General features: G+C 44.7%; 1 long non-coding RNA gene across 1 annotated transcript; it reads left to right on the top strand.

The window, feature by feature from the left end:
* The first annotated feature begins 7,485 nt into the window (after positions 1 to 7,485).
* LOC123385735 lies at positions 7,486 to 9,168 on the top strand. Its single transcript, XR_006598698.1, has 2 exons — positions 7,486 to 7,929; positions 8,953 to 9,168. It is a non-coding gene; the product is annotated as an uncharacterized LOC123385735 (long non-coding RNA).
* The last annotated feature ends 695 nt before the right edge of the window (positions 9,169 to 9,863 follow it).

Here is a 9,863-nt window from a genome sequence, read left to right as displayed (position 1 = left end):
CACCAGATGCAGATTCAAGGCAAATACCATGATTGTATTTTTCCCTCAGTTCGCTAAATGCCTTCAGGCTCAGCTTTATGCACATTGGGATACTTGTGCTCTGTTTAAAGTTATGAAAATACTTGTGGACATTTAAAATTCTCCTACAAATTAGGCACACATAGTTACTCTTTTGCAATGTACCCAGTGCATTTTATGGTTGGAAACTAAGTGTCTTGGACAGATTTTTCATCATATGAAAATGATCATGAGCCTACTTACGATTACATTGAAACAGATGTTTGAAGGTACTATATTATAATCTGAGGGCAAGATGTGCTATATAATGACCTTGAAGGCATTATGCTCGGGGAAATAAGTCTGACAGGGAGACAAACACTGTACGATCTCACTTACATGTGGCATCCAGAACCAAACAAACCAAAGCCTAGGAAAAGAGATCAGACTTGCGGTCACCAGAGGTGGGGGTGGAGGAGGGGTGGAGGGTGCGTGTGGAGAAGGGCGTCAACAGGTGCCAACTTCCAGGTGTGAGAGAAGTGAGTCCTGGGAATGTCCTGTGCAGCGAGGCGACTACAGTGGACGTGGCTGTGGGGTGCACAGGACAGCTGCAGAGAGAGTGGATCTGAGAGTTCCCATCACAAGGAAAAACCTCTTGTTTGTACCACACGAGACAATAAATTTACTGCGGCGATCGCTTCACGATGTACACAAGTCGAATCAATATCTTGTCCACCTTAAATTCATATGGTGCGGTGTATCAATTACATCTCAATAAAGCTGAAAAGAAAAAAGTTATTGGAAGCTTGAAATACACATAAGTGTCGAATGAGGATCGACTACAATAAAAAGAGACAAAAACGCGAACTAGAATGTTAAAGATACATCTACAGAGGACAAGCTCCCTCAAAAGGGGGGCAGAAATGCCACGGAAACGGGGAAGCGGTAAGGGCCGCTTACACTTACATACGGTCTTTTCTGCTCTTCCACGAAAAGGGTTCGTTCGTAGCCACAGAAAATGTGCTTGCTTTTACAAACGCCACCTGGCATTTTTAATTATTAATCTGCCACCTGCTTTGGGAGACAGAGAACCAACCACTACCGTGATTTAACGAGCATGCCACTGATACTAAAGCAAAGAAATAATTTTAAACATCGAAAATTTAAAACGCTCCTTTTAAGTCCATCACAAATGCTGCACACACAAATAGTTATTTACTGATCTTCTTGTTCTGCTTGGATAAAACAAAACCAGAGACTACACTGTCGTTGGAACTTCAAGTTTCATCATAAAGTAAGGAAGCAGCGTAGGTGGACAAAAGCTAAGAATCTTCCGGGGTCTTTCTATGTAGAAAAACGCATTGATATAGCTAGCACCCAAGTAATTTCTATCCTTTACAACTAAAAATTAGAAGTAGTTAGATCATCTCTTCCTATAGAGCTTAACAGACTTTCACCCATGTTTTATTTTAAGCCAAGTGCACTCCAGGGTGAGTATTAAATCATTCATTCATTGATGTATCCATAAAAGATGAACTCACCACAGCAAGTTGGTACCCGGCCAGACACTGAACCTCTGCTGGGGAAGAAATGTGATTTCTGCCCTCCTAGAACCAGGCGTGGAGTCAGATGAGCAGAGGGATGGGGAGATGGGGGGAGAGTTTTCCAGGCAGAGAGAACACTGTGCTCAAAAGAGCACCGTGTTACCTATATGTAATCAGATAGTTTATATGTTACCTACGTGTAACTAGAAATCAAAAGGAAAAATATTGTCCACAAGTGACTCCATATCCTCTGACCCTATCTTTATGCTCTCAGTCCAGCGTTGTCCTGGCAAATGTCTGTCAACCAGCCTTTGAGGAAAACAGGCGTATGAACAAACGAGCTTCTTTCCGTCACGTAGGTGGTCCCAACACAGGGAATCACAATCCACCGATGTGATGCTGACTGGCTCACAAAATCATGAACATGTAACAACTGGATTTTGCAAAGCAGAACAATGTTCTAGCACGTTGTTATTGTTTTCGGCTTCAATGAGTTCTGATTATGTGTGATAAATTTCCTGTATCTAAACTTTAAGAGCATATGTTTTAACATATTTATATGCTCAAGAAGCCATTACCACACACAGACAATATCCCCAGGATGTCTGTCGCCACAGAAATTTTCTCCTGCCTTTTGTGAGTCCTTCCTCCTTGCCCCCCAAGCCACCCCTGCACTTGAAGCAGACCTTGATCTTCTGTCTGTCACTATTGATTAATTTGCACTTTCTAGAGTTTACATAAATAGACTCATACATTACATATAGATTTCTTCACTTGGAATGACTATATTCTGTTGCATGGACCACTGGCTCATTTGTTGTTATGGATGAATAGTGTCCGTTGACTGGATATGCCACATTGTAGTTAACCACTTACTTATTGACGGACATTGGGTTGTTTCCGGTTTCGGGCTACCACCTAGAAATAATAGGAACATTCTTGTACAGGCTGAGTGGAAACATGTTTTTATTTCTCGGGAGTAAATGCCTGGGCATGGAATGGTCAGATCTTAGGAGAGGCGTGTGCTTACCATTTGAACAAATGGACAGACTGTTTTCAAAAGCAGCTGTGTTACTTTCCCTTCCCAACACTGGTGTATGAAATTTCTAGTTCAGTTTTCCCACGTCCTTGCTAATACTGGGTAAGAGCAATCTTTTTAATTTTAAACATTCTCGCAGGTATGTAGTAGAATCTCACTGGGATTTTAATTTTCATTGACTTGGTGACTGGTATACTGAGCATCATATATTCTTCGATGAAGTGCCTGCTCAAATCTTGTAAAAGATTTCTCTCCCTCTCAAATAAGGATCTTGCTGTATTCTGGATATAAGCTCTTCATCTGATATAGGATTTGCAAATGTTTCTTACCAGTCTGAGGCTTATCTGTTCATTCTTTTAACATTTTTTCTTTGAAAAGCAGTACTACTTAATTTTGATAATGTCCAATTATCAATGCTTTCTTTTTGGATTATGCTTCTGATGTTGTAGCAAATAAGCCTTTGCCTTAAGTACGGTTTCAAAGATATTTTCCCGTGTTTTCTTGCACAATATTTAGAGTTTTAGGTTTTACATTTAGATCAGTCATTTATTTTGCATGAATCTCTGCATATGGTGCAAGATATGGATCTAAGGTTTAATTTATTTATTTTGTTTTTGTATGTAGATATTCAATTTTTCCAGAATCATTTGTTGGAAAAACTATCCTTTCTATACGGAATCTTCTTTGCAACCTTGTCATAAATCAGTTGTTCATACACATATGGATCTATTTCATAACTCTCAACTCTGTTCTATTGAGCTTTCTATTTTTTCAACAAAAATTGAAACTGTTCTGTCAATACAATCTGTCTTGATTGGTTTTATAATGAGACTTTAAGTCAGGTAGTATTAGTCTTCTAACCTTGTTCTACTGTTTCAAAACGATTTTGTCTATTTTAGTTCTTTGCATTTCCATATGGGTATTTCATAATCAGCCTGTTGATTTCTACAAAAACATATGCCCATATATTGATTGAAAATGTACTGAATTTATAGGTCAGTTTGGGGATCATTATCATCTTAAAAATATCCGGTCTTCCGATGGATGTACATGGTATATCTCTTCATTTACTTAGGACATCTTCAATCACTCTCACTGTTTTATAGTTGTAAGTGGACAGACATTGCATTAATTTTGCATGATCTCTGAGTATTTCCTATTTTTGTTATTGTAAATGGTATCTTAAATTTCTGGTGATTCATTACTAAATGTGTAAGTACAATTGTTTTTTGTATATTGACTTTATCTTCTGCAACCTCACTAAACTCATTATTCCTAGAAATTTGTTGTAGTTTCTATTGGATTTTTTACATAGATGATCATGGTGTCTGTAAATAAAGGGACAGTTTTACTTCTACTTTTCCACCCTCAAACCTCTTTTTCTTGCTTTGTTGCACTGGCTAGCACTTCTAGCACATGGTGAATAGGAACAATAAGAGAAGACATCCACGTCTTGTTCTGCATCTTAGGAGAAAACATTCAGTTTTTATCATTAAGTATGTTGTTAGTTATAGGATTTTTACAGATGGCTTGTATCAGGTTGAAGAAGTTCCCTTGTGTTCTTATTTCCCTCTTGTATTTTTATTTTCTTTTGTTTGATAGACTTCTTTTAACATTTTGTATGTTGCAGGTCCACTGGTGATCAATTCTTTCCAATTTGTTTATCTGAAAAAGTATTTGTTGTCTTTTGTTTTTGAAAGATATTTTTGCTGGGTATAGAATTCTAAGCTGATAATTTTCATTTCAGTACATTAAACATGGGGCTTCAATGTCTGCTCATTTATATTGATCGTCTCTTACAAGAAATCTACTGTCATTGTCAGTTTTGTTCTTCTAAATGTAATGTGTTGTTTTTTTTCTGGTTGTATTTACCCTTTTCTCTTTATACTGATTTAGACAATTTGACTGTTATGGACCTTGGTACAGTCTTCATTTTACTTAGGAGTGGGGTTCATTGGGCTTCATCAATATGTTGTTTCATAGAGCTCTGTACATTTGGGAACTTTTGGCATCATTTATTGTTTCCCCCCCTGCTGTTGGGGACTCCAATTGCAAGTATATAAGTCTGCTTGAGCTTGCCTTATAACTCACCAGTGCTTTGTTTATTTTAAAAAATCCTCTGCTTGCTCTGTGGTTTGTTTTTTTTCTTTAATAAAAAGTGGCTCTTGTTATGTCTTCAAGTTCATGGATCTCTTTTTCTTTGATGTATAATCAGAACACATGCATTTTCCAACTCACACATTATGGTTTTTATCTCTGAAGTTCTATTTGCATGTGTTTTGTATCTTCAGTGTATCTACTTAACTTTGGGGATACATGGAATACAGTTATAAAAGCTCATTTATAAATGAGTTATAAATGAGAAGAGGGGGAAATGGGGACCTGTTGTTAAATGGGCATAGAGTTTCAGTTTTGTAAGATGAAAAGATCATAAAAGATAAATCTGTCTTTTGTGGAGATGAATGTTGGTGATGGTTACACAGCATTGTGAATGTATTTAACATCACTGAAGTAAATCAGATGGCAAATTTTATATTAGGTATATTTTAGTACAATGGAAAACTGGAAAAAAATTGGCAAGATAAAGTCTTGCCCAGACCAACAAAAATTGAGGGAGTTTGTCCCCCAAGACCTGCCTTCAGGATATGCTAGAGGGACGTCTGTAGTGTGCAATGGAAGAACACTGGGGCAGCACTGAGGCACGTGAAGAATGAACCTTGTGGGCAGAATAAAGATGGGGCATGAACGGAACGCTGTGGTACTCCCAAGTGGCACATAAATCACTTTTAACCTTAGTATGAAGTTAAAACACAAAAAATCATTAAAATAACTGTATAGGGGCACCTGGAGGGCTCATTTGGTTAAGTGTCTGACTCTTGATTTCAGCTCAGGTCATGAACTCCTTGTCTGTGTTTCCAAACCCCACATTGGGCTCTGCACAGACAGTGCAAAGCCTGCTTGGGACTCTCTCTCTCCCTGTCTCTCTGCCCCCCTCCAAAAATAAATAAATAAACTTAGAAAAATAAAAAAATAATAAATAGCTGTATAAAAATAATAAATTTCTTTTTAAAATTTTTTAATGTTTATTTATTTTTGAGACCAAGAGAGAGACAGAGCGCGAGCAGGGGAGGGGCAGAGAGAGAGGGAGACACGGAATCTGGAGAAGGATCCAGGCTCTGAGCTGTCAGCACAGAGCCCGACGTGGGGTTTGAACTCACGAACTGTGAGACTGTGACCCGAGAGCCGAAGTCAGATGCTTAATTGACTGAGCCACCCAGGTGCCCCAGTAGATTTCCTCATTTGGCCAAAGACACGTATATTCGTAGAATAAATACGGAGAAACAAATGCTGAAATCCGAGTAAAGTTGTAGCATTTTTATACAACGCTTGTTGGTTCTTGGATAGCCCAAACATTACTTTGTTTTGCACAATTTTCCTTTGGCTTTGGACCACTGGCTTCATTTTTGAATTGACAATTTCAATGAAAAATGTGCATCACTCCTAGGTTCTTAAAACCGTGCCAGGTGCTTTATCCAATAAATTAGTAGACTCTTAAATGAAACATTTTAAAGTTTATTTATGTATTTTGAGAGAGAGAAAGAGCACGTGCACAAGCGGGGAGGGGCAGAGAGAAAGGGAGAGAGAGAATCCCAAGCAGGCTCTGCACTGTCAGCACAGGGCCCGACACGGGGCTCGATCTCATGAACCATGAGATCACGACCTGAGCTGAGATCAAGAGTCGGACACTTAACCCACTGAGCCACCGGGTGCCCCAAGAGAAAAATGAAAGGAAAACATCTCATGTGGCTTTTCTCAGTGCTCTTCTGAATCAACATAACAAAATACTTTATTAAACTTTTCAATTACAGAAAATATCTGTTATTTTTTCCCATTTTTCAATAGCTTCAAAATCAAAAGAATGAAATGAATACGATAAGAAGCACTTGCAGGATTAAAGATTTAGACCAACAGTGTTTGCTTTTATGACCTTCGTGATGTCAGCTGTGCAGACCGGTCCGTCCCTGATGTGGGTGGGCCCCCTCCGATCAGTGGAAGGCGTATACAGAACAAAAAGGCAGAGCCCCCCTGGGATAAGAGGACACTCCGTTTGCCTGTGGGAACTGGGACATTGGCTTTCGAACTCTAACGAAAACATTGACTCTTTCTGGGTCTTAAGCCTGCTGGCCTTCAGATGGCAATGACATCTGTCCTCCCGGTCCTCCGGCTGCGTAGTCAGGCTGGACCTAAACTACCGGCCCTCCCCCACCGGTTTCCGGCTGGATGCCTGCACATCCTGGGTCTCCAGCCTTGTTGTCACGTGAGCCAGCTCCCTCTGGCAAATCCTGTAGGTTGTGGTTCTGTTCTATTGGTTCTGTTTCCCTGGAAAGCCCCGGCTGATACGTCAGGTTTGCCAAGTGCTCTTGAAAACAATCCAAAATTGACTAGAAAATGAAGTTTGTGAGCCCTTCTCATGAGGTTATGCAGATTAGGACGTCTTGCAAAATGAGGCCTTATCACCGACTTGCAACGACATTGAAAAGAAAGAAGAAACTTCTGGACTCTTTCCTGTGATTGCACTTTGCAAGGTTAAGCTTGCTCAATACTGGGAGTCACGTTTGTATCTGTCCTGCTAGCTGGGGTGTTTTATAATCACTGGAATTCTTCTGCCCTTTTTGACTAAATAAAAATTCCATAATAACATGGTGCACACATACGCACGCCGAGTGAGTGGTGAGCGCAAAGCCGCTGGCCCGAGCGTCTCCCCTTTGTCTCTGTGCTCAGATTCCTGCCTAATCACAAAAATATTGTGCAAATGTCAGTCACATGAATCTGTTTGTGAAACCCCGTTTCCATGTGCGTGTTCTCCCAGGACAGCGCGCGGGGTGATTCAGCACCAACCCGATTCCCTCCCAGAAGACGCCGGGTGACACGATGTGGGGCAAAGCCCTCCTGAAGGTTAGCAAGTGTGGGCAAAGGCTGCAGAGACGCCCCCGACACTAATGCAGGTGCGCCGGCCTGGCCGCGTCTGCAGCAGTCGGGACCCTCTGGGGCCCCGGTTGTTCCGGAAGGTCGAGTGTAAGAGCGCGGCCGTCTCCAGGGTGTGAGGCAAATGACAGCACTAGTCATCCGTATCACGTTCGACAGCACAAACGTACGTAACGAAAATCTCCACGGAAAGAAACTGAGTGCACACTCTGCTCTCACCGGCCTCCTGAGCGCGGCAGCTGTTCCGCGGTCTGTGGAACACGCGCCGCCTGTAAGTGGATTTGGAGCCAGCTTCTGCTGGGGGTGACGTCTGCGGCCACCTTGCAGAGGCCTCGTCACCGGGTGTCTGGGCGTCCGCGAGAGGTGAGTGCCGATGTCACTGTCACCCGGTGTCTGGGCATCTGCGTGAAGGGAGCACCGATGTCACCTGTCACCCGGTGTCTGGGCATCTGTGTGAGGCGAGTGCCGATGTCACCTGTGGGGCTGGGGACGCAGCCTCTGACTTCTCCAGGGAGGGGTCACCAATTTCCTTCCTGCTTCAGTCACAGGAGATGCCCCTTTTTCTCTCTATACTCTTGTTTAATCCCAACTCCAAAAACCTTCTGGGATTGGAAGCTGCCCAAAGCCTGGTCCCGAGGCCACCCTGATCTGGCCTGTCACTGGGTGACAGGCGGCAAAGGCCAGCAGCCTCTACCACGCCTTGGCTCGTCCCTGGGGTTTGCCCTGCCGCAAACCCAGAACCCCATTTACAAGATCGCCGGGTTTTCTTTTGAACGTTGTTTCCTCGTCGAACCCAAACAAGGCCATCTGTGGTCCCTCTGGCTTCCCAGGAGCCTCACACCCTGCCTGGTTCCGCTCACTCCCTTCCCATGGGACACAGCAGCAAGCCAGGCTGGGGACACCCCAGCAAGCTGGTCAAGGGACACCCCGGCAAGCCGGGTGACACAGCAGGGCAGGAGGGCCGAGGCTTGGGTTGGTCAGCGCTGCTGCCCGGTGCCCCCAACAAGCTACTGTAAGTTCTCGACCCTTAGTTTCCATAAAATTCGGCTGATAACGTCCACCGCAGGGTCTTATTGTGAGAGCCGAGATGGGCGTCTAGGCAGCAAGGGGGGGGGGCTGGCACACAGTAGGCACTTAATAAATGGTGCCTTTCGCCGCCAGTGCAGAGCGTGGGGGCGACTTCCACCTCCGGTTTCCACCAGTGATGCTCCAGCGGCCGGTTGTTCGGAACCGGATCTGTCCTCCCCTCCAACCGGGGCCAGGCACGCCCCTCCGCTGGTGCTCTGTCTTCTGAACACGGCCGCTGGTTCCCTCCCCTGCTCCCCCTGCACACAGGGCCCCGGGGCCCAGTCTGTCTGTGTGTAACCGGCCCACCGTGATTTGCAGCCTGAGAAAGCAACGTGGACGGAGGGTTTCTGCCAACACCAGAATGAGCGCCGCTCCAGACAGTCCCCGCTCCCGGTGGCGGCAGCCGCACTTGCAGACTCCCTGATGCGTCCCCAGGCTCAGCTAAGGAGTTCGGTGAGAAGTCGGCCCTTGGACGCCCCCGCCCCTCTTGAGGCCGAGCCTCACGACTACAGTGAATACACTCAGTTTCCAGTGTGGTGGCTTCCGGCATGTGGTGTTTATTACTTCTATACCGATTGACTTAGCAAGTGGGCAAAGATGTTAATTAATGAGTTTCTGCTGGGCGATCAGACATTCTCCTCCGATAGCACATGTCAAGGATAAATTGGATTCCGGATGAAACATGTACGTGACTCTCCATCCTCCCCAGCTAGCCGCGTCCCACACACACAGCTGAGAGCAGGGACATCCTCACGGACACTTGTTCATTCAATTAATCTGGCCAGCGTTCACCCCAAGCACTTCCTCCAGGTTGGGCCACTGCAGTGGTGAGGCAGACGAGCCCTCACTTTCTGGGGCCTTCTGTTCTAGTGCAGAGCAGAGTGTGGTGAGAGGAGAGGCACACCATGGAGCAACAGGAAGTAGGGGAGGTGGTGAAATGCCATGCAGGGCGGTGGAGGCCAGTGCTGAGTAGCAGGGATGGGGGAGGGTCTTGGGTGGGCAGGGATGGAGGGAGGAAGGTCTTGGGTTGGACAGAATGGGTATGGGAGAGCGGGTCTTAGGTTCATCTGGGATGGGTGGGAGGGTCTTGGGTTGGCTGGGACGGGCCGGGGGAGGGTCTTGGGTTGGCTGGGATTGGTGTGGAGGGTCTTGGGTTGGACAGGACGGGTGGGAGGGTCTTGGGTTGGCTGGGATGGAGTGGGGAGGGTCTTGGGATGGAGTGGGGAGGG

This window comes from Felis catus, chromosome B2, assembly GCF_018350175.1.
Source record: "Felis catus isolate Fca126 chromosome B2, F.catus_Fca126_mat1.0, whole genome shotgun sequence".
In the NCBI taxonomy this organism is placed as follows: domain Eukaryota; kingdom Metazoa; phylum Chordata; class Mammalia; order Carnivora; family Felidae; genus Felis; species Felis catus.
The sequence above is the reverse complement of the archived record's forward strand: the minus strand, read 5'-3'. Positions and strand labels throughout refer to the sequence as shown.